Source organism: Panthera onca, chromosome F2 (assembly GCF_046562875.1).
Source record: "Panthera onca isolate mPanOnc1 chromosome F2, mPanOnc1 haplotype 2, whole genome shotgun sequence".
Lineage (NCBI taxonomy): Eukaryota > Metazoa > Chordata > Mammalia > Carnivora > Felidae > Panthera > Panthera onca.
This window is the reverse complement of record NC_138356.1, coordinates 18,429,371-18,454,178: the sequence shown is the minus strand read 5'-3', so window position 1 is coordinate 18,454,178 and position 24,808 is coordinate 18,429,371. Positions and strand designations below refer to the sequence as shown.

Here is a 24,808-nt window from a genome sequence, read left to right as displayed (position 1 = left end):
CTTTTTATCAAATAGATAGCTTATCTCTGTTTCATTTATTTCTCTTATTTCATATGGAGACTATTCCTCTGCCGCCTCGTCTTGACTTTGTGTGTTTGTGAATTAGGCAAAACTGCTACCTCTTCAGTCTTGAAGGAGTGGACTTTATAGGAACATCCTCTATGTAGACTCAGTGTGCCTGGTGGCTTTTGCTGGCTGGCTGAAATAGACACAGGCTGGAGTCCTAGGGCACTCTGCCCTGGGGGCCACCTTGGCAAAGCAGATGAAACTGGAGTGGGTGCAGACAAGAGGATACCAGGTGCTCTGTGCCAGGGCTGCCCTAGCAACACAGGTGGACATGTAGCAGGTGCACTTTGGGGTGTCCCTGTGTGCACCACACCATGACATCCTGGTGGGATGCCAGGAGCAGGGGTGGACACTGTTGGAGGTGGGGGAGTGCTGTGGGGATCTAGGGACCCAGGATTTCTTAGGCAACAGGCTAATTAGAACACTGAGACTTTGCTCCCTTCTGCATTATCAAGGTGGAAGGGGGACAAAAAAAATGATGCTCTGTAGCATCTCGAGTCTTAATTAAGAGAGTTCATTTTCCCCACAATTTGGCAGGTCCTCTTTGTTTAGTAAATGGCTTTCTTTCACTTATTGTCTTGTTGCCCTTTATTTTTTTATTTTTTTTAATGTTTCATTTTTATGAGGAGGGGAGACACACACACACACACACACACACACACACACACACAATCCAAAGCAGGCTCCAGGCTCTAGGCTCTGAGCTCTCAGCACAGACTGACAAAGTTGGCAGCTTAACCGACTGAGCCACCCAGGTACCACTGTCTTATTGCCCTTTAAACAGCTAAAGCTTTTTGGTGTACCCCAGGGTGGGTATATCTGCACCTGGGTGCCATGGTGGTATTCCTCCCTCCCCCCTACAGTGGTATCCCATCCCTCGTTGGGGGTTCCCATTGTTAAAATACCAGGAGAGACAGAGATACAGTAAGTATGATCCCTCTATACTTTATTGTGCATCCTCCATTCTTATTCAGGAGGGATTGCTGTATATGTAGGTGTAAATTTGGTGTCCATGGGAGGAGGCAAGTTCAGGGTCGTCCTACACTATCATGTTGAACCCCTCCTTCCAGCTCTATTCAAATGTAATTCACATAAAATTCTGTGTAAGTTTAAGGTGTACAATGTGATGATTTGAAACCCTTCTATAATGTGAAATGTTTACCACAATAAGGTTAGTTAACACATCCTTCACCTCATTAATTACCATTTTGTTGTGGTGGTGACATTAAAGTTCTACTGTCACATAAGCTTTCAAGTATAAAACAGTGTTGTTAATCATAGTTACCAGGACACAAAATAGATCCTCATAATTTATTCATCTTAAAACTGGAAGTTTATATCCTTTGAGCAACGTTTCCCCAATCTCCCTACCGCCCAACCTCTGACAATCACTGTTTTGTTGGTTTGGCTTTTTTAAATTCCAGAGACCAGTAATATTACACAATATTTTTCTCTGACTTGTTTCATGTAGCATACTTCCCTCAAGGTCCATTCATGTTGTCAAATATGGCAGGATTTCCCCTTTTTGACTGTGTATCACATGTTTTTATGCATTCATCTGTTGATGGACACTTAGATTGTTTTAGTGTTGTGGCTATTTGTGAATAATACTGCAATGAACATGGGAGGTTGCACTCTCAATTTTGCTTTCTGTGTTAATTGTATATCCCTCAAGCAGTAAAACACAGTAACATCCAAAGATGTAAAGACCATTCACATACCAAAATGAGTGCATTTACCAATTTAAAAAATATTTTAAAATCAAAAAAGAAAATTTCCAAACTGAACAACACATTTGACAAGAATGTAAACAGATTCTGGTTTATTTGCCCAATTTCACTGATTATATCCCCCCCCCCCCCCCAGTTCTGTCATTTCACCAACTCTTACTTTTGGTTAACAATTAAAAGACTAATTTAGAAAGCTGGATGACAGCTTTCCCAGGCACTTTTCCATAGCTTTCTGTAGCTGCTCTTTTTTTTTTTTTTTTTAAACATACCATAAGAATGAAAACCTACACAAAAAGTTTCCAATAAATATTCTTCAAATGTTTTACAGAACTAAAGCTTCATTAAAAGCCAGTGCCCACATTTTTCTTACCAGCAGGGCAGTCACTGGATTGTCTCTTTCACCATCTATTCCAGTCTCCTCCTAGGGTCACTTTCTGACCAGCAAAGGCTATAAAAATCCCACACCCCTTGTAGTGAGTGTTCCAGATGTGATTTAGTTTCCTTTTGATCAAGACTCAAATTTGTAACTAAACGGGGAGAGACACTGTGATACCAAAACAGCATTCTTTGTATGCGGTGTATCTAGTGACTTAGCAACAATGCTGTTCTCTACCTAAATCTCCGGTGCTTCAAATGATTTATATTGAAATCTGAAATCCTAATTTTGTCAACAGAAGGAATAACTAAGAAAAGGGAAAGTCTGGCAAATAACTTCAAAGAGATCTAAATCCTATTTATGTTTCATCTGTTCTCTAAACAGCTTATGCAGTACATAGGCTATACAAGTGAAATGAGTATGATAGTGTTAAATACTAACCACATGCTGATGACCCCTCAATGTAGATCTCTGGTCCTAACTTCCTGATAAGCCCCAAACTTGTGTGTTCAGCTGACTGTTTTACATTACATACTGAGGTTACCTAGCACTTCAAATATAACATGTCCTGGGGCGCCTGGGTGGCTCAGTCGGTTAAGCGTCCGACTTCAGCTCAGGTTACGATCTCATGGTCCGTGAGTTCGAGCCCCGCGTCGGGCTCTGGGCTGATGGCTCAGAGCCTGGAGCCTGCTTCCGATTCTGTGTCTCCCTCTCTCTCTGCCCCTCCCCCGTTCATGCTCTGTCTCTCTCTGTCTCAAAAATAAATAAACGTTAAAAAAAAATTAAAAAAATATATATAACATGTCCAGAAAGAAATAAGAGCTTGAAATTTCCTGTCAAATCTGTCTGCAGTCTTCTCAATCTCAGTTAATAGTTAAAATACAGGAGTCCTCTGTCCTCCTAATTTTCTATCAGTTGTGTAAATTCAGTAGTGGATTTCGTGGACTCTATTTGAAATATATCCTGCTTCTAGCCTCTTGCCCACTTCTTTAGCCACCTCTGTCCTATACCATGTCAGTCAGCCTACTCGTAACTTTTCCTTCCCCCAATAGTCCATTCTCTACAGAGCAGCCAGAGTGAGCATTTAAAAAGTAAATACCAGATATCATTCTCCTGATGAAAATGCTTTAAGATCTTTTATTGTGCTGACTATAAAAGCCAAACACTCTAGAGTGCCTAAAAGGCACACTATCTGTTCTTGCCTTCTTCCCTAATTTGGCCTCCTTCCACTTGCCCCGTTCTCTCAACTATTGCAGAAACCCTGACTTTCTGTCCTCAAACAGACCAAGCATATTCCAACTCAGGACCTTTGCACTTGCAATTGCTGTGTGTAAATCATTCCTCCACTGAATTATCCCCTGCAGGTTGATCATCCACATTTTAATCCAAGAGCTGAATCAGAGACTCTTCCTTAACCCCCCAATCTGAAATAGCACCCCCACTCTAGTTTCTCTCAAATTACCTCTTTTTTTTTGTTCAGAGCTCTCATTACTATCTGAAATGGTATTAATTTGTTTACTCTTTATTAGTCTCCCCGCCCCCACCGACTATAATGTAAGCTGATGACAACAGAAAACTTCTTGCCTTGTTCACCACTGTCTCTCTAGCACCCAGAGAAACAAGTTGAGCAAACAATTTGCTTTACCCAACAGACAAAACATGAACAGTTTTAGAGAGAAACTCTGAGCCCCTCTCTCACCTTCAACAAGAACATGTTTCTGTATTCCCCTGGTTTTCTTCTGACAACCCCACAACACTGCCACAGAGGATTGCTCACTCAGGCATTACCATATTTTCAGAGAACTGGAAACCAGCCCAGATGCCTAAGGAAGTCCTCTCCGAACTTCTCTACTCACATTCCCCCAAAATAATTTTGGAAAATAATACTCCTGTCCTGTTTTTGTTTAACCTGATATCTTCAAAGACGTGGGAAAATTGAAATATTTTTAACTTAATTACATCTATGCAAATATAACACAATAGTATTTGGCAAAAAGATGTTATCACATATTTTAATATTCTCTACACCTACAGACACAGCTCATTTAGAAAACCATGTGACATATCACCTAATTGGTAAAGGCAAACTCCATTGTTAAACCAATCAGCCAAGTCAGATGGCTTCTATCAGAAAAGTCTGCTTTAATCTTTCAGTTCATACTTTTGTTTTTATGTACTGCCCCTTCACAACCCTTTTCCTTCTTAAATTGAATTCTAGGATATATGAGTAGATAAGATAAAAGCTTGACCAAAAGTTTGTTGCCTGGATGAAATATGTGCCTTCATCTTCAGTGTGTTTTACCAATGCTCTCTTTGGGGATTTACCTTTAGGAGCATTTGGCTGTTAACAGGTGATAGAGGAAGTGAGGTTGCTAGATGTAAATTGTTATCATTCCTTCCCTTCACTCTTTGATGTATCTGAATATAGACTTTCCCATCTAATTTCAATATCCTACTTATATGATATGACAAGGAAAGGAATGACATTTTCAATCTTACAGCAATGCATTATAGCAAGATATAGAATGAAATAAGGTTTAGTATTTATTCTGAAAAGCAGAGGTGTGTGACTGTGAAGGATGGTGTTGTGTGGAAGGAGAACTAAATTGGCAACACAGCCTAACCATATAGACGCATTCCCACAAAGTATTGCTTTTGACACGTGCAATTCAAGACTCCCCTTGTACACTACTAGTTTATCAGGGCAAGTGACCCCCCTCCCAAAACCTAGAAATCCTCACGGTCTACAATATATCTTTAAGTCTGGCACAGAGACCTGAACTTGGGCACATCTAGCAGCAAGAACAAGATCACAAGAGTTCTGCATGAGCCAACTCTTGAGAGTTGTGCAAGCTCATACACATTACCTGACATTTATTTCGCCCCAAACATGCTTGCAATATCAAGGTAGCTGTACTGGAATGGGTTTACAATAACAGCCATTCTGTCCTCAAGATACCACCCATTCTTTCAATCTGCATCTTGATAAGAAGAGTTTAATGATGTCACTTTCCCTCAGAATATTAAAGCAACTCTCATTGCTCCTTCAGGATAGTTATTCTTTCAGTGTAGAAACTCCTCCTCCTTATACTGAACCAGTATAAGAAGTGTATAGACTCATCTGCTTTGGATGCTTATGAGACCTGCTGAGTCAAAATTTATGGTGCTGGGCCTGAGAATCAACATTTTACACCAGTACCCCAGGTTAGTTTTTCTTTGAAATATCACATGTAAAAAAGAATATAAATACATATATGGCTTAACAAATAATTATAAAACTTTTGTCTACCACCCGGTTTAAAATATAAGACATTGGCAATACATTGGAATCCTCCCATGCATATACCCCTCCCTGATTACACCCCTCTTCCATCTCCTTTTTGTTCTGAGGTTATCTCTATCCTTAGTTTTTATTCCCTTGCTTTAAAAAAAAATGACTACATATACCCGTATTGCTAAAATATAACTTTGACAGTCACATTTCTGAAATATATTAAAAATTATACATGAAATGTTCCTGTACATTGCATTTTTCACTCCATATTGTTCATAAGATCCATCCATATTCATAGACATAGTTGTATTTCATTTATTGAAGCATACTTGACATTATGTTAGTGTCGTGTACAGCAGTGGTTCAACATTTCTATACCTTATGCTATATTTGTCACAAGTGGAGCTTCAATGCTATTACAATCTCATTGACTATTTCCTATATTTTCTGTCACCCCGACTTACTCATTCCATTACTGGAAGCATGTACTTTTCACTCCCTTTGACCCATTTTGCCTATCCCTCCCACGACCATCAACTCTGGCAACAACCAGTTCTCAGTATTTAAGGGTTTGCTTCTATAATTGTTTTTTCTTTATATTCCCTTTATTGGTTAAATCATATGGTATTTGTCTTTGTGTGACTTAGCTCTCTTACCATAGTATCCTCTAGGTCCATCCATGTTAAAAAAAATGGCAAGATTTCATTCTTTTTCATGGCCGAGTAATACTTCATTTTGTGTATGCTGTATGTTCTATATCTATTCATCCTTGAATGGACACAGGTTACTTCCATGTATTGGCAGTAAATAATGCTGCAATAAAAATAGAGGTGTATATATCTTTCCAAATTCATGTTTTCCTTTTCCTTGGGTAAACACCTGTATTGGAAATATTGGCTCATACTGTATTTCTGTTCTTAATTTTAAAAAAAAAAATTTTTTTAGTGTTTATTTTTGAGAGAGAGAGCATGAACAGGGGAGGGTCAGAGAGAGAGGGAGACACAGAATTGGAAGCAGGCTCCAGGCTCTGAGCTGTCACCACAGAGCCTAACGCGGGGCTTGAACTCACAGACCATGAGATCATGACCTGAGCCGAAGTTGGACGCTTAACCGACTGAGCCACCCAGGCACCCCTCTGTTCTTAATTTTTGAGGAAACTCCATTCTGCCTCCACAATGGTTCCACCAATATACATTTCTTTTTTTTTTTTTTTTAATATATGAAATTTATTGTCAAATTGGTTTCCATACAACACCCAGTGCTCATCCCAAAAGGTGCCCTCCTCAATACCCATCACCCACCCTCCCTTCCCTCCCACCCCCCATCAACCCTCAGTTTGTTCTCAGTTTTTAACAGTCTCTTATGCTTTGGCTCTCTCCCACTCTAACCTCTTTTTTTTTTTTTTTTTTCCTTCCCCTCCCCCATGGGCTTCTCTTAAGTTTCTCAGGATCCACATAAGAGTGAAACCATATGGTATCTGTCTTTCTCTGTATGGCTTATTTCACTTAGCATCACACTCTCCAGTTCTATCCACGTTGCTACAAAGGGCCATATTTCGTTCTTTCTCATTGCCATGTAGTACTCCATTGTGTATATAAACCACAATTTCTTTATCCATTCATCAGTTGATGGACATTTAGGCTCTTTCCACAATTTGGCTATTGTTGAGAGTGCTGCTATAAATATTGGGGTACAAGTGCCCCTATGCATCAGTACTCCTGTATCCCTTGGATAAATTCCTAGCAGTGCTATTGCTGGGTCATAGGGTAGGTCTATTTTTAATTTTTTGAGGAACCTCCACACTGCTTTCCAGAGCAGCTGCACCAATTTGCATTCCCACCAACAGTGCAAGAGGGTTCCCGTTTCTCCACATCCTCTCCAGCATCTATAGTCTCCTGATTTGTTCATTTTGGCCACTCTGACTGGCGTGAGGTGATATCTGAGTGTGGTTTTGATTTGTATTTCCCTGATAAGGAGCAACGTTGAACATCTTTTCATGTGCCTGTTGGCCATCCAGATGTCTTCTTTAGAGAAGTGTCTATTCATGTTTTCTGCCCATTTCTTCACTGGGTTATTTGTTTTTCGGGTGTGGAGTTTGGTGAGCTCTTTATAGATTTTGGATACTAGCCCTTTGTCCAATATGTCATTTGCAAATATCTTTTCCCATTCCGTTGGTTGCCTTTTAGTTTTGTTGGTTGTTTCCTTTGCTGTGCAGAAGCTTTTTATCTTCATAAGGTCCCAGTAATTCACTTTTGCTTTTAATTCCCTTGCCTTTGGGGATGTGCCGAGTAAGAGATTGCTACGGCTGAGGTCAGAGAGGTCTTTTCCTGCTTTCTCCTCTAAGGTTTTGATGGTTTCCTGTCTCACATTCAGGTCCTTTATCCATTTTGAGTTTATTTTTGTGAATGGTGTGAGAAAGTGGTCTAGTTTCAACCTTCTGCATGTTGCTGTCCAGTTCTCCCAGCACCATTTGTTAAAGAGACTGTCTTTTTTCCATTGGATGTTCTTTCCTGCTTTGTCAAAGATGAGTTGGCCATACGTTTGTGGGTCTAGTTCTGGGGTTTCTATTCTATTCCATTGGTCTATGTGTCTGTTTTTGTGCCAATACCATGCTGTCTTGATGATGACAGCTTTGTAGTAGAGGCTAAAGTCTGGGATTGTGATGCCTCCTGCTTTGGTCTTCTTCAAAATGACTTTGGCTATTCGGGGCCTTTTGTGTTTCCATATGAATTTTAGGATTGCTTGTTCTAGTTTCGAGAAGAATGCTGGTGCAATTTTGATTGGGATTGCATTGAATGTGTAGATAGCTTTGGGTAGGTAGTATTGACATTTTGACAATATTTATTCTTCCAATCCATGAGCAGGATTCCATTTCTTTAAATCTTCTTCAATTACCTTCATAAGCTTTCTATAGTTTTCAGCATACAGATCTTTTACATCTTTGGTTAGATTTATTCCTAGGTATTTTATGCTTCTTGGTGCAATTGTGAATGGGATCAGTTTCTTTATTTGTCTTTCTGTTGCTTCATTGTTAGTGTATAAGAATGCAACTGATTTATGTACATTGATTTTGTATCCTGCAACTTTGCTGAATTCATGTATCAGTTCTAGCAGACTTTTGGTGGAGTCTATCGGATTTTCCATGTATAATATCATGTCATCTGCAAAAAGCGAAAGCTTGACTTCATCTTTGCCAATTTTGATGCCTCTGATTTCCTTTTGTTGTCTGATTGCTGATGCTAGAACTTCCAGCACTATGTTAAACAACAGCGGTGAGAGTGGGCATCCCTGTCGTGTTCCTGATCTCAGGGAAAAAGCTCTCAGTTTTTCCCCATTGAGGATGATGTTAGCTGTGGGCTTTTCATAAATGGCTTTTATGATCTTTAAGTATGTTCCTTCTATCCCGACTTTCTCAAGGGTTTTTATTAAGAAAGGGTGCTGGATTTTGTCAAAGGCCTTTTCTGCATCGATTGACAGGATCATATGGTTCTTCTTTTTTTTTTTTTTGTTAATGTGATGTATCACGTTGATTGATTTGTGAATGTTGAACCAGCCCTGCATCCCAGGAATTGGTGAATAATTCTTTTTATATGCTGTTGAATTCGATTTGCTAGTATCTTATTGAGAATTTTTGCATCCATATTCATCAGGGATATTGGCCTGTAGTTCTCTTTTTTTACTGGGTCTCTGTCTGGTTTAGGAATCAAAGTAATACTGGCTTCATAGAATGAGTCTGGAAGTTTTCCTTCCCTTTCTATTTCTTGGAATAGCTTGAGAAGGATAGGTATTATCTCTGCTTTAAACGTCTGGTGGGAGATTTTTGATAACAGATTCAATTTCTTCGCTGGTTATGGGTCTGTTCAAGCTTTCTATTTCCTCCTGATTGAGTTTTGGAAGAGTGTGGGTGTTTAGGAATTTGTCCATTTCTTCCAGGTTGTCCAATTTGTTGGCATATAATTTTTCATAGTATTCCCTGATAATTGTTTGTATCTCTGAGGGATTGGTTGTAGTAATTCCATTTTCATTCATGATTTTATCTATTTGGGTCATCTCCCTTTTCTTTTTGAGAAGCCTAGCTAGAGGTTTGTCAATTTTGTTTATTTTTTCAAAAAACCAACTCTTGGTTTCATTGATCTGCTCCACCATTTTTTTAGATTCTATATTGTTTATTTCTGCTCTGATCTTTATGATTTCTCTTCTTCTGCTGGGTTTAGGCTGCCTTTGCTGTTCTGCTTCTATTTCCTTTAGGTGTGCTGTTAGATTTTGTATTTGGAATTTTTCTTGTTTCTTGAGATAGGCCTGGATTGCAATGTATTTTCCTCTCAGGACCGCCTTCGCTGCGTCCCAAAGCATTTGGATTGTTGTCTTTTCATTTTCGTTTGTTTCCATATATTTTTTAATTTCTTCTCTCATTGCCTGGTTGACCCACTCATTCGTTAGTAGGGTGTTCTTTAACCTCCATGCTTTTGGAGGTTTTCCAGACTTTTTCCTGTGGTTGATTTCAAGCTTCATAGCATTGTGGTCTGAAAGTATGCATGGTATAATTTCAATTCTTGTAAACTTATGAAGGGCTGTTTTGTGACCCAGTATACGATCTATCTTGGAGAATGTTCCATGTGCACTCGAGAAGAAAGTATATTCTGTTGCTCTGGGATGCAGAGTTCTAAATATATCTGTCAAGTCCATCTGATCCAATGTATCATTCAGGGCCCTTGTTTCTTTATTGACCGTGTGTCTAGATGATCTATCCATTTCTGTAAGTGGGGTGTTAAAGTCCCCTGCAATGACCACATTCTTATCAATAAGGTTGCTTATATTTATGAGTAATTGTTTTATATATTTGGGGGCTCCTGTATTCGGCGCATAGACATTTATAATTGTTAGCTCTTCCTGATGGATAGACCCTGTAATTATTATATAATGCCCTTCTTCATCTCTTGTTACAGCCTTTAATTTAAAGTCTAGTTTGTCTGATATAAGTATGGCTACTCCAGCTTTCTTTTGGCTTCCAGTAGCATGATAAATAGTTCTCCATCCCCTCACTCTCAATCTAAAGGTGTCCTCAGATCTAAAATGAGTCTCTTGTAGACAGCAAATAGATGGGTCTTGTTTTTTTATCCATTCTGATACCCTATGTCTTTTGGTTGGTGCATTTAATCCATTTACATTCAGTGTTATTATAGAAAGATACGGGTTTAGAGTCATTGTGATGTCTGTATGTTTTATGCTTGTAGTGATGTCTCTGGTACTTTGTCTCACAGGATCCCCCTTAGGATGTCTTGTAGGGCTGGTTTCGTGGTGACAAATTCCTTCAGTTTTTGTTTGTTTGGGAAGACCTTTATCTCTCCTTCTATTCTAAATGACAGACTTGCTGGATAAAGGATTCTCGGCTGCATATTTTTTCTGTTTAGCACACTGAAGATATCGTGCCAAGCCTTTCTGGCCTGCCAAGTTTCAAAGGAGAGATCAGTCACGAGTCTTATAGGTCTCCCTTTATATGTGAGGGCACGTTTATCCCTTGCTGCTTTCAGAATTTTCTCTTTATCCTTGTATTTTGCCAGTTTCACTATGATATGCCGTGCAGAAGATCGATTCAAGTTACGTCTGAAGGGAGTTCTCTGTGCCTCTTGGATTTCAATGCCTTTTTCCTTCCCCAGGTCAGGGAAGTTCTCAGCTATAATTTCTTCAAGTATCCCTTCAGCACCTTTCCCTCTCTTCCTCCTCTGGGATACCAATTATGCGTATATTATTTCTTTTTAGTGTATCACTTAGTTCTCTAATTTTCCCCCCATACTCCTGGATTTTTTTATCTCTCTTTATTTCAGCTTCCTCTTTTTCCATAACTTTATCTTCTAGTTCACCTATTCTCTCCTCTGCCTCTTCAATCCGAGCTGTCGTTGTTTCCATTTTGTTTTGCATTTCGTTTAAAGCGCTTTTCAGCTCCTCGTGACTGTTCCTTAGTCCCTTGATCTCTGTAGCAAGAGATTCTCTGCTGTTTTCAAGCCCAGCGATTAATTTTATGACTATTATTCTAAATTCACTTTCTGTTATATTATTTAAATCCTTTTTGATCAGTTCATTAGCTGTTGTTATTTCCTGGAGATTCTTCTGAGGGGAATTCTTCTGTTTGGTCATTTTGGATAGTCCCTGGAGTGGTGAGGACCTGCAGGGCACTTCCCCTGTGCTGTGGTGTATAACTGGAGTTGGTGGGAGGGGCCGCAGTCCGACCTGATGTCTGCCCCCAGCCCACCGCTGGGGCCACAGTCAGACTGGTGTGTGCCTTCTCTTCCCCTCTCCTAGGGGCGGGATTTCCTGTGGGGTGGCGTGGCCCGTCTGGGCTACTTGCACACTGCCAGGCTTGTGGTGCTGGGGATCTGGCGTATTAGCTGGGGTGGGTAGGCAAGGTGCACGGGGGCAGGACGAGTAGGCTTAGCTCGCTTTTCCTTAGGTGATCCACTTCAGGAGGGGCCCTGTGGCAGCGAGGGAGTCAGATCCGCTGCCGGAGGTTGGGCTCCGCAGGAGCACAGAGTTGGGTGTTTGTGCGGAGCGAGCAAGTTCCCTGGCAGGAACTGGTTCCCTTTGGGATTTTGGCTGGGGGATGGGCGGGGGAGATGGCGCTGGCGAGCGCCTTTGTTCCCCACCAAACTGAGCTCTGTCGTCCGGGGGCTCAGCAGCTCTCCCTCCCTTTGTCCTCCAGCCTTCCCACTTTCTGAGCAGAGCTGTTAACTTATGACCTCCCAGGCGCTAAGTGGCGCTTGCTGTCGGAACACAGTCCGTCCGGCCCCTCCGCTTTTGCCAGCCAGACTCGGGGGCTCTGCTTGGCCGGCGAGCCGCCCCTCCGCCCCGGCTCCCTCCCGCCAGTCCGTGGAGCGCGCACGCCTCGCCGCCCTTCCTACCCTCTTCCGTGGGCCTCTCGTCTGCTCTTGGCTCCAGAGACTCCGTTCTGCTAATCCTCTGGCGGTTTTCTGGGTTCTTTAGGCAGGTGTAGGTGGAATCTAAGTGATCAGCAGGACGTGCGGTGAGCCCAGCGTCCTCCTACGCCGCCAGCTTCCCTCTCTCTCCCACCAATTTACATTTCTATAAACAGTGCATGAGGGTTCCTTTATTCTCCCCAACCTCACCAACATTTGTTATTTATTGTCTTTTAATATTAGCCAACTGACTGATGTGAGGTAGTATTTCACTGTGGTTTTGATTTGCATTTCTCTAATGATTAGTGATGTTGAGCATCTTATGTCTGTTTGCCATCTGGATGTCTTTTTTTTTTTTTAATTTTTCAAGTTTACATCCAAATTAGTTAGCATATAGTGCAACAATGATTTCAGGAGTAGATTCCTTAATGCCCCTTACCCATTTAGCTTATCCCCCCTCCCACAACCCTTCCAGGAACCCTCTGTTTGTTCTCCATATTTAAAAGTCTCTTCTATTGTGTCCCCTTCCCTGTTTTTATATTTTTGTTTCCCTTTCCTTATGCTCATCTATTTTGTCTCTTAAAGTCCTCACATGAGTGAGGTCATGTGATATTTGTCTTTGACTAATTTTGCTTAGTATAATACCCTCTAGTTCCATCTACGTAGTTGCAAATGGCAAGATTTCATTCTTTTTGATTGCCGAGTAATACTCCATTGTATATATGTACCACATCTTCTTTATCCATTCATCCATCGATGGACATTTGGCTTCTTTACATACTTTGGCTATTGTTGATAATGCTGCTATAAACATGGGGGTGCATGTGTCCCTTCGAAACAGCATACCTGTATTCCCTGGATAAATACCTAGTAGTGCAGTTGCTGGGTCATAAGGTAGTTCTATTTTTAATTTCCTGAGGAACCTCCATACTGTTTTCCAGAGGGGCTGCATCAGTTTGCATTCCTACCAGCAATGCAAAAGTGACCCTCTTTCTCCACATCCTTGCCAACATCTGTTGTTGCCTGAGTTGTTAATGTTAGCCATTCTGACAGGTGTGAGGTGGTATCTCATTGTGGTTTTGATTTGTATTTCCCTCAGGATGAGTGATGTTGAGCATTTTTTCATGTGTCAGTTGGCCTGTCCATGTCGTCTTTCGAGAAGTGTCTCTTCATGTCTTTTGCTCATTTCTTCACTGGATTATTTGCTTTTTGGGGTGTTGTTTGATAAGTTCTCTATAGATTTTGGATACTAACCCTTTATCTGATATGTCGTTTGTAAATATCTGCTCCCATTCTGTCAGTTGCCTTTTAGTTTTGCTGATTGTTTCCTTTGCTGTGCAGAAGGCTTTTATTTTGATGAGGTCCCAGTAGTTCATTTTTGCTTTTGTTTCCCTTGCTTCCAGAGACTTTTGAGTAAGAAGTTGCTGTGGCGAAGATCAAAGAGGTTTTTTCCTGCTTTCCCCTCGAGGGTTTTGATGGCTTCCTGTCTTACATTGAGGTCTTTCATCCATTTTGAGTTTATTTTTGTATATGGTGTAAGAAAGTGGTCCAGGTTCATTCTTATGCACGTTGCTGTCCAGGTTTCCCAGCATCACTTGCTGAAGAGACCATCTTTATTCCATTGGATATTTTATCCTGCTTTGTCAAAGATTAGTTGACCATACGTTTGTGGGTCCACTTCTGAGTTCTCTATTCCATTGATCTGAGTGTCTGTTTTTGTGCCAGTATGGTACTGTCTGATTACAGCTTTGTAGTACAGCTTGAAGTCTGGGATTGTGATGCCTCCTGCTTTGGTTTTTATTTTCAAGATTGCTTTGGCTATTCGGGGAATTTTCTGGTTCCATACAAATTTTAGGACTATTTGTTTTAGCTCTGTGAAGAATGCTGGTATCAAGGGATTGATCGCATTTACAATTGTACCAAAACCCAAAATACCTAGAAATAAATCTAACCGAAAAGGTGAAAAATCTATACACTGAAAAGTATAGAAAGCTTATGAAAGAAATTGAAGAAGACGCACAAGAAAATGGAGAAATATTCCATGCACCTGGGTGGGAAGAACAAATATTGTTAAAATGTCAATACTACCCAAAGCAATCTACATATTCAATGCAATCCTTACCAAATTAATATCTGGATGTCTTCTTTGGAAAAATACCTATTCAGGTCCTCTGCCCATTTTTTAATGAGGTGATTTATTTTGATGGTGTTATGTCTTTATACATTTTGGATATTAACCCCTTATCAGATACATGATTTGAAAATATCTGTCAATTCAGTAAGTTGCTTTTTCATTTTAATGATAGTTTCCTTCACTATACAAAACTTATTATTTTGTCATAGTCCCAGTAGTTTTTTGTTTCTCTTACCTTAGGAAACATCTTTAAAAATGTTGCTAAGGCCAATGTCTAAGATCACTGCTATTGTTTTCTTTTAGGAGTTTTCTGGTTTCAGGTCTCACATGGACATCTTTAATCCATTTTGAGTTTATTTTTGTGTATGGTGTAAGAAAATGGTCTAGTTTCATTCTTTGCATGTAGCCTTCCAGTTTTCCTAGCACCATTTGTTGAAGAGACTGTCTTTTCCCGTTGCATCTTTTTGAATCCTTTGTCGTAGATTAATTGACTATATAATCATGGAAATTTTTTCTGGGCTCTATTTTGTTCCATTGACCAACTGGCATCCATTGACGCCAGTACTGTAGTGGTTTGATTACAGCTTTGTGTAGGATACCTTGAAATTTGGGATTGTGATACCGCTAGTTTTGTTTTTCAATTTTGCTTTGGCTTTTGAGGGTGTTCTGTGGTTCCATACAAATTTTAGGATTGTTCTAGTTCTGTGAAAACTGCTATCGGTATTTTGATAGGGATTGCATTAAATTGGTAGATTACTTTGGGTGGTATGGGCCTTTTAATGATATGAATTATTCCAGTCCATGAGCATGGACTATCTTTCCATTTGTGTCATCTTCAATTTCTTTCATCAGTGTTTTGTAGTTTTCAGAGTACAGGTTTTTCACCTCCATAATTAAGTTTATTCCGGGGTCTCTTATTTCTTTTTGGTGTAATTTTAAATGGAATTGTTTTTATTTCTCTTATCAGTTTATAGACATGCTTCAAATTTCTATTAATTTTGTATCCTGCAACTTTTCTGAATTTATCAGTTCTAATAGTTTTTTTGGTAGAGTCTTTGGGTGTTGTATATATAGTATCCTGTTATCTGCAAATAGTGACAGTTTAACTTTTTTACACATATTCATTTATTTTGAAAGAGTGCACAAAAGGTGCAGAAGGAGAATCTGAAGCAGGCTTTACACTGTCAGTGCAGAGCCCAATGTGGGACTCAAACTCTTAAATCATGAGATCATGACCTGAGCCAAAACCAAGAGTTGACACTTAACCGACAGAGCCACCCAGGTGCCCCATGACAGTTTAACTTCCTTACCAATATGGATGCTTCTTCTATCTTATCTGGTTTCTTCACTTAAACTTTCAGTACTATGTTGGATAAAGGGGGTGAGAGTGGACATCCTTGTCTTGTTCCTGATCTTAGGGGAAAAGCTCTCAGCTCATCACCATTGAATATGATGTTAGCTGTGGGTTTTTCATGTCTAGCCTTTATGATGTTGAAGTATGTGACCCTGTGCCCACTTTGTTGAGATTAATTTTTTATCATTAAAGGATGTTGTATTTTTTTGTCAGATGTTTCTTCTGCATCTATTGAGATTGCATGGTTTTTATTTTTCCTTAATGACATGCGTCACATTTTTATATGCAAATAATAAAACATCCTTTTATCTCTGGAATAAATCCCACTGAGGAGTCTCTTAATGTATTCTGAATTCAATTTACTACTATTTTCTTGAGTTTTTTTGCATCTATGTTCATGAGAAATATTGGACTGTACTTGTCTGTTTGTTTTTTTTGTTTGTTTGTTTGTTTGTTTTTTTTGTAGTGTATTTGCCTAATTTTGGTACCAGGGTAGTTCTGGCCTTACAGACTGAATTTAGAAGTTTTCCTTCCTCTTCTGTATTTTGGAATACTTTAAGGAGGAAAGATATTAACTCTTATTTAAACTTTTGATAGAATAGGGGTGCCTGGGTGGCTCAGTCGGTTGAGCATCCAACTTCGGCTTAGGTCACGATCTCATGGTCTGTGGGTTCAAGCCCCACATCGAGCTCTGTGCTGACAGCTTGCTCAGAGCCTGCAGCTTGCTTCGGATTCTGTGTCTCCTTCTCTCTCTCTGCCCCTCCCCTCCCCCCCCTCCCCCCCCCCGCTCATGCTCTGTCTCTCTCTGTCTCTCAAAAATAAATGTTAAAAATTTTTTTTAATTTTTGGTAGAATTAACCTGTGAAGCCATCTGGTCCTAGACTTTTGTTTGGAATTTTGTTATTACTTATTGTTTTTGGTTTTTTTGTTTTGTTTTTTTACTAGCAATTCGTCTGTACAGATTTCCTGTTTGTTTCTGATTCTTTTCTGGAAGATTGTATGTTTCGAGGAATTCATTTCTTCTAGGCTTTCCACTCTGTTGGCATATTATCTTTCATAGTATTATTTTATAATCCTTTGTATTACTGTGGTGTTGGTGACTTTTCCTTTTTCATTTCTGATTTAAGTTTTTTTATTTATTATTAGAGACACACAGACAGCATGAGTGGGGGAGGGGCAGAGAGAGAGAATCCCAAACAGATTCCTTGCTGCCAGCACAGAGCCCAATGTGGGGCTGGAACTCCTGAATCTGAAATCATGACCTGAGCTGAAACCAAGAGTCAGACACTTACCCAAATGAGCCACTCAGGCACCCCTTTCATTTCTGATTTTGAGTTGTCTCTTTTCTTCTTCATGAGTCTGGCTATAGGTTTATGAATTTTATCTTTCCAAAGAACCAGCTCTTTGTTTCATTGATCTTTTCTTTTTTTTGGGGGGGGGGGGTGTCCATTTATTTCTACTCTAGTATTTCTGATTTTAGCTTTGTTCTTTTTCTAGTTCCTTTAGTTATAAGGTTAATTTTTTCATTTGAGATTCTCTTTTTAGTATAAGCTGGTCTTGCTATAAACTTTATTCTTAGAATTGCTTTTTCTATGTCCTGGAGTTTAGACCACTGTGTTTCCATTTTTACTTGTCTCGATGTATTTTTTTTTTTTTTTTTTTTTACTTCATTCACCCATTGGTTGTTTAGTAACATGTTTATCTTCCATACGATGGTTTTCTCCAGTTTTCTTCTTGCAATTAATTTCTAGTTTCATAACATTGTTGAAAGATAATCTTTCTTAGAGAATGGTCCACATGCACTTGAATAGGCATACTCTGCTGTTTTGGGATGGAATGTTTTGTATATATCTGTTAAGACCATCTGGTCTCTCGTGTCATTCAAAGCCACTATTTCCTTATTGATTTCTGCCTGGCTGATCTATCCACTGATGTAAGTGGGGTGTTAAAGTCCCCTTTTATTATTATATTACTGTCATTGTCTCCCTTTGTCTGCTAATATTTCCTTTATATATTTTGGTGCTCCTATGTTGGATATATAGATATTTATAAAAGTATTGTCTTGTTGGATAGATCTTTTTATCATGTAATGCTCTTTGTCTTAATGTAATCTTTGTTTTAAATTCTATATTTTCTGATATAATTATTGCTACTTCAGATTTTTTTGTTTCCATTTGCATGGAATATCTTTTTCCATTCCTTCACTTTCTGTCTGCATGTGTCTTTAAGTCTGAGGTGATTCTCTTGTAAGGCAATCTATTATGGATCTTTTTTTAAATCCATACTTTATCTTTTGATAGGAGCATTTAGTCCATTTACATTTGAAGTAATTATTGATAGGTATGTGCTTATTGTTATTAATTATTTTCTGAATATTTTTGTACTTCTCCTTTGTTCTTTTCTTTCTTCCCCTGTGGTTTGATGACTTTGTACTTGGTTTCTTCTTTTTTTCCTATAAGTTTTTGATTTGTGTTTACCATGGGATACATGTATAACGTGTGTATAGCAGTCCATACTGAGTTGAGGGTCACTTAAGTTTGAACCCAGTAGTATATTTTTACTACCCTGCCCATGTTTTATGTTTGTGATGTCATAATTTACATCTGGTATATCCTTTGATTAATTTTTGTAGGTATAATTGATTTTCTACTTTTGCATTTTAATCTTTATACTGGCTGTATAAATGATTCTGCCTTTACTATATGTTTGCTTTACTGTGTAACTTTCCTTTCATAACTTTTTTTTTTTTTTTTTTTTACTTCTAGTTATCTTTTTACTTAAAGAATTCTCTTTAACATTTCTTGTAAGACTGATTTAGTGGTGATGAGCTTTAACTTTTTTGGGGGGACACTTGATTTATCCTTCTATTCTTAATGATAACCTCACTGGGTGGAATATTCTTGGTTATACGTTTTTCCTTTTCAGCACATTGAATAGGTCATGCCACTCCCTTCTGACCTGCAAGATTTCTGCTGAAAAATTAACTGATAACTTTATGGGGTTTCCCTTATGCGTAACTATTTGCTTTTCTCTTATTCCTTTTAAAATTCTTTCTTCAGATTTTGCATTTTTCATTATTATATGTGATTGTCCTTGAGTTTATCTTGTTAAGGTCTCTCTGGGCTTCAGGACCTGAATGTCAGCTTCCCTCTCTAGATGGAATTTTTCAGCTATTATTTAAAAAAAATTTTTTTTAATGTTTATTCTGAGAGAACGAGGGAGAGAGAGCGTGAGCAGGGGTGGGGCAGAGAGAGAGGAAGACCCAGAATCTGCTCCAGGCTCTGAGCATTCAGCACAGAGCCTGGTGCGAGGCTAGAACCCATGAACCGTGAGATCATGACCTGAGTTAAGCTGAAGTCAGACACTTAACTAACTGAGCCACCCAGACACCCCTCAGTTATTATTTCTTCAAATAAGTTTTCTGCCCCTTTCCTTTTCTCTTATTCTGGGACCACTATAAGGCAAATTTATTGATTTTTTTTTTTCTTTTCCAGTAGTCCCTTACCCTATTATCATTTTTTATTTTTTATTTTTGCTATTCAGCTTGAATGCTCTTTATTACCTTGTCTTTGAGATTGCTGATACATTCTTGTACATCCTGTAATCTGTTGATTGCCTGTAGTATCTTTTTTTTTTTTTTTCATTTTAGTTACAGTATTCCTCAGCTCTGACTGGTTCTTTTTTATATTTTCTCTTTGTTGAAGTGTTTACTGTGTTAATCCACTCTTTTCTCAAGTCTAGGGGGTGTCTTTATAACCACTACTTTGAACTGCTTATCAGGCATATTTCTTACCTCCATTTTGTTTAGCTTTTTTTTTTCTGTGATATTGGCCTGTTTTCATTCATGACCTACTCCTTTATCTCTTTGTTTTGTCTGTTTCTACGTATTAGGCAGGTCAACTATGTGTCCTGGTCTTGTGTTGAAGAGTTCCTGTGGTGCCCTGTAGCACAATGATCCTTGATCATCAGAACTGGAGACACACTCATGAGGTGTCCCACATGTGGACTTGCATGCCCCCTTCTGTTTTGGATGAGCTGTGGATGCTGTGGGCATGGTGGGTGGGACTGGGCCTCAGCTGGCTGTAGTGACCCACTTTCCTTGCTACTGGCGCACTGGACAGGATTTGTTCCCTGAGCTTTTGAGGCCTGTGGGCTCACTGGTGGGGGGAGCTGGCACTAAGCCTGACTGCTCCTGAGAGCTGTGACAGCTGTGGGCACACCAAAGCAAAGGGTTTGTTCATGGAGTAACCAGCTAAGAGGTCCAGCTGCAGGAAATGTGAGGGCACTAGTGTTTGGAGTTATCCCCCTCCACCATACCCAGGGCAGGAATCACTTTGGAGGGTTGCCAGTCTCAATTGACATTGCTTGCCAGGTATGATGGGGCAAGAACTGCTTTGGAAGGAGTACCTAGCAGGTTGGGTGGGGCAGGTTCAGAAAGAATGTGGGGGAGCAGGGGATGTCAGTAATGTAGATGTTAACTACTATAAGCATCCAATTATCTATGCTGGGGAGGGCAAGAAAAAAAGCCCACCAGCCCTACACTTTTGTTCTAGAGAAATTTTCAGGTCCCTACTTCTCTGCCACAGACCATAAAATTAGTCAAAAAAACTTCACGTATACCCCAGCTGTTTTCAAGCTGCTGCTTTTGTGCTATCTTGGGCTGGATCTTTAAAGGTGGGGACCTGGTTTCCTATCATGCTCTGACTCTCTGAATTAAGCCCTGATGATTTTCAAAGTCAGACGTTATGGGGACTTGTCATCCCACTGTGGGACCCCAGGGTTGTGGGTGGCCAGTGTGATTGGTGTGGGGGGGTCTGGTCCCCTTGTTTTTCTATATTTATTGTGTCCCTCCTATTGGTGGTTAGTTGAACTGGGGTTTGGGTTCCTAACTGTGTCTCTACCCTTCCTACCCTTTTTGATGGGGTCTTCTGTCTATGACTAGCTATGAAAGATCTGTTCTGCCAGTCTTTGATCATTTTCACAGTTAGGTGCAATGTATGCAGTAGTTGCCTTGGTGTGTCTATGAGACAAAGTGAGGTCAGTATGCTCCTACTCTGCCACCTTCCCTGTACTCTCCTAGCTTGTGGTTTCAAATTTTCAGTGACTCTACGTTTGTTTCCTCTGTCCACAACAAATCTATAATTGAGAAGTTTCTCTACTCTCCTTTCAGAAGGCATTTTTTTAGTCGTCTTTTCCTTGAGGTTATTATCTTTAAGAGTTTCTATGACTATCTCTGATTTGAATTCCCACCTTTTGCAGACTCTGGTGCATCACGGACTGTTATGATACCATCAGGCCAGGTAACCACTGGTCTCAGTGTTAGCTTATCTGAGCATTTTTGGCCTCCTAGGCCTCCCCCTACTCTATTGCCACCCTACCCATGCATATTAAAAGATATATCACACACAAGCATGCATCTTCCAGTATTGCTAAGTTTTATTTTTATTTTTTATTATTAAATTGATTATTAAATTGGTTTCCATACAACACCCAGTGCTCATCCCAACAGGTGTCCTCCTCAGTGCCCATTACCCACCCTCCCCTCCACTCCCTCCCACCCCCCATCAACCCTCAGTTTATTCTCAGTTTTTAAGAGTCTCTTATGGTTTGGCGCTCTCCCTCTCTAAATTTTTTTTCCTTCCCCTCCCCCATGGTCTTCTGTTAAGTTTCTCAAGATCCACGTAAGGTGAGAACATACGGTCTCTGTATGACTTATTTCATGCGAAGTGTTTTATACTGGAAGATGATTTTAGGATTTTTTTGCCCAACAAATTAGGCTGGCAGATATATTCTGCAGTGAATATTATGCACATTTAAATTTGAAAACCACTAAACTAATATATGCCAGTGGTTTCCAGTTCACTTGGGACCAAATCTTAGTTTCAAGTGTCAAAGTCCTAATGTATACTTTTTTCTAATCATTCCAGCTAAACCTAATAAATTACATTTTCTATATAATTTATAAAACATTGATCACATGCTACCTTATATTACAATAATAATATTTATGCCTTATGCACCCGCCTTTGAAAGTTCTTTCCTTATGCTTTGTAGCTCCTCTCCTTTTCCCTCCCCACCAGAGACTTGTTTGGAGTAATTGCCACATAGGTATCTGTTGCATGAATGCTTTGTTCTCCATCATGGGTAAGTTTTCTCAGATTGAGTCCCTATTCTTAAAAACTACAAGAACTAATTTGAAGAATCATATAATGATTTGACAAAATACATAGCAAATTCTTGAGACACAGTGAAGATATTGTAAGAAATTAATTTAATGGTGGGTTATGTTTTATTGCTTTTTTTTTTTCTTCTCTGACCTGTAGTAACAGGAAAAGAACTTTACCATGGAAGCCAATTTCAGAAATTTAAAAGATGATGCAGTTTACAGAAAGTCAGTTTTAATTCAACTCAGCAAATATTTATTGATCCTCCATTATGTGTGAGATGCCATGGTAGGTATGAAACCTCTTGAGAAAATGTCTGTTAGAAAGTGAAGTCCATCAGTAAGTCTTTTGAAGGCTGTGTGTATGTATGTTTTCCACTGTTAAAATACTACAGCAACCAAAAGAGAATAAAGTCCTCACTTCTATCTAATCCAAGAGTGAAGTCTAAATCTTTATGTCCTAAGAAAACTGCCACAGGGAACTTCTTGATGTTTTAACTACTTTATATTGCAACTATAAACCATGACCAGAGAAGAGAAGAATCTATTTAGCTCTCTAAAGTATTCTCTGCCAAGTTGTCTCTTATTTATTGCTTTTTAATGAAATTTTTCATGTGCATCAAAACATAATCTTTCAACAAAGGAAATGCAGCACTGAGACCCAAGCACTTTATAATATAGAATCTACATGTGAACATTAATTTATCTAGGTGGGATTATACAAAGGATTTCTTTATGCTTAGGCATGAGATATTTTTTAAGTAAACATCCTGTTATTAACTCTTCCATGGGCTACAGGCTTTCAGAAAATACAGCAAATATTTTAAACTGACCTATTTCTCTTGAATATGAGATGGGTTTTAGCTATTATCCTAAGTCTTCCTTTCTGAAAGCACACACACTTTTTGAGGGGTCATCAAAATTAAAGGGGTGTTTTAGAGAAAGGTATTCAGGGAGGGAGGAAAGAACATTGATGTGTTTTTCCACCTGTGAAGACTTGAACAGTAAATTTACGCAGCGCCTGGCTCGATTAAGTGACCGACTTCAGCTCAGGTCATGATCTCATTGTGAGTTCAAGTCCCATGTCAGGCTCTGTGCTGACAGCTCAAAGCCTGGAGCCTGCTTCAGATTTTGTGTCTCCCTCTCTAACCTTCCCCAGCTTGCTCTCTGCTCTCCCTGAAAAATAAACATTAAAAAATTTTTTGGAAAACCAGTAAATTTAGTTATTCCATAGTTTCCTTCTCATTCCTTAAAAATAAATTATTATTGTAAAGGGTGCTTTTGGGTAGGACACAACCTGACTCAAATTGGCCTGTGCAGTAACATTTTTCTTTACATAACAGGAAGTCAAGAGATAGGACTAGCTTAACGGTTGGCTGATTCAACAAGACAACTCAAGAGCTACATCGATGTGTTCTCTCCACTCAGTAGTCCACAGAATCTGATTGACCCTACAGCTCATACCCTTCCTAATCACCGGCTGCCAGTGGCAAGCAGAGTTCCTCTTTTCCTTCTTTACATTTGACAAAGAGCATGAATAACCACCCCCCAACTATTCAGTAATAATCCTTCTCTTAAATTTGATTGGGCCAATTCATAACACATGTCAATCTCCACACTAAAAAAATCTGCTGGGAGATCTACAAGCTCTGATTGGCTGATCAGGACCCATCCCTCATGAGGGGATGGGTGAATATCTGAGCACATCCTTCTGTTAGAGTCTAAGAAAGGGAAAATAGATTTGGAGGAGCAGCCAACAGCATCCACAGCAGTCATCTAATCTTATACCTCCTGAAGAACAGCTTTAGATATCCTTTTCTTCATCTGGGTAAATTGTGCCTTTGGAAATACTGAAAAATTGAACTGTACAGCTTGCACCAATAGAACATGTATACAGAACTTTCTCTGAAATGTTCCCTTTTTATTTTAGGTAAGGTGTCTTGTATGTCAATAGCTCTTGCAGAAAATAATTATCATCTAACGTATGTGATTCTCAATGCCAAAGAGCTGCCTGAGAAGAGAGGAAATAGTTACAAATTAAGAAACTGATCAATGATTAGATTCAAACACCCATGGAAAGGTCAAGAAACAATAACACCAGCAATAACAGAAAAAAGATAAATAGATCCATAACAAAAGTATTTTATTGTTTCTACTGTTCAGTGAAACATATGTGGAAAACCATCTGCTTTCAGCTCTTTAAGTTCTAAAGGAGAAGAAAAAAATTTTCCTGTAGAAGTAATAACGAAAGTAACTATGCATTGAAAGGCTATAAGTTAGGCATTTCCCAGACAATGTCTGATTGGTACTATGACTGTAAGCCCGTCATGGGCAGAAAATGCTATATCCCTAGCACCTACCACCATACATGCCTGGCACATAATGTAATTTTAACAACTGCGTATGAATAATATAATTCTAACAAAAACCTTATGCAACAGTATATTGCTGTTTCCCCCAACTTAAGAATTAGGAATCCTTGACTCTAAATCTTTAAGCAATTCAGTCAAGTAATAGGGCACAGATTAAAATCCAGCCTTCCTCTCTTTCCCTACCTGAAGAGGAAATAGATAAGATAAATCCAGTGACTTGGAGACTGGATGTTTTTTTCCCTTAAGTTTAAATATTCTTGGCACTAATAAATTTGTTAGGTTTAAAATAAGACCTGCTCTAGATAGATCAGATGATAAAAGCTTATTATAAGCAATCCAAGAATGGAGACTGTTTCCAAACCAGGTCCCTAGAGCCTAAAACATTCACAAAGGGCAGTGTGTCCAGTTCCTGTGCTTCTTGCTTAAGA

The 24,808-nt window shown here is 39.2% G+C and overlaps 1 protein-coding gene across 4 annotated transcripts in view; it reads left to right on the top strand.

Annotated features, from left to right (window-relative positions):
* The window catches only part of CPA6 (carboxypeptidase A6), a 559,011-nt gene that overhangs the window by 313,044 nt on the left and 221,159 nt on the right, over nt 1-24,808 (top strand). The gene's annotated exons all lie outside the window — the stretch shown is intronic.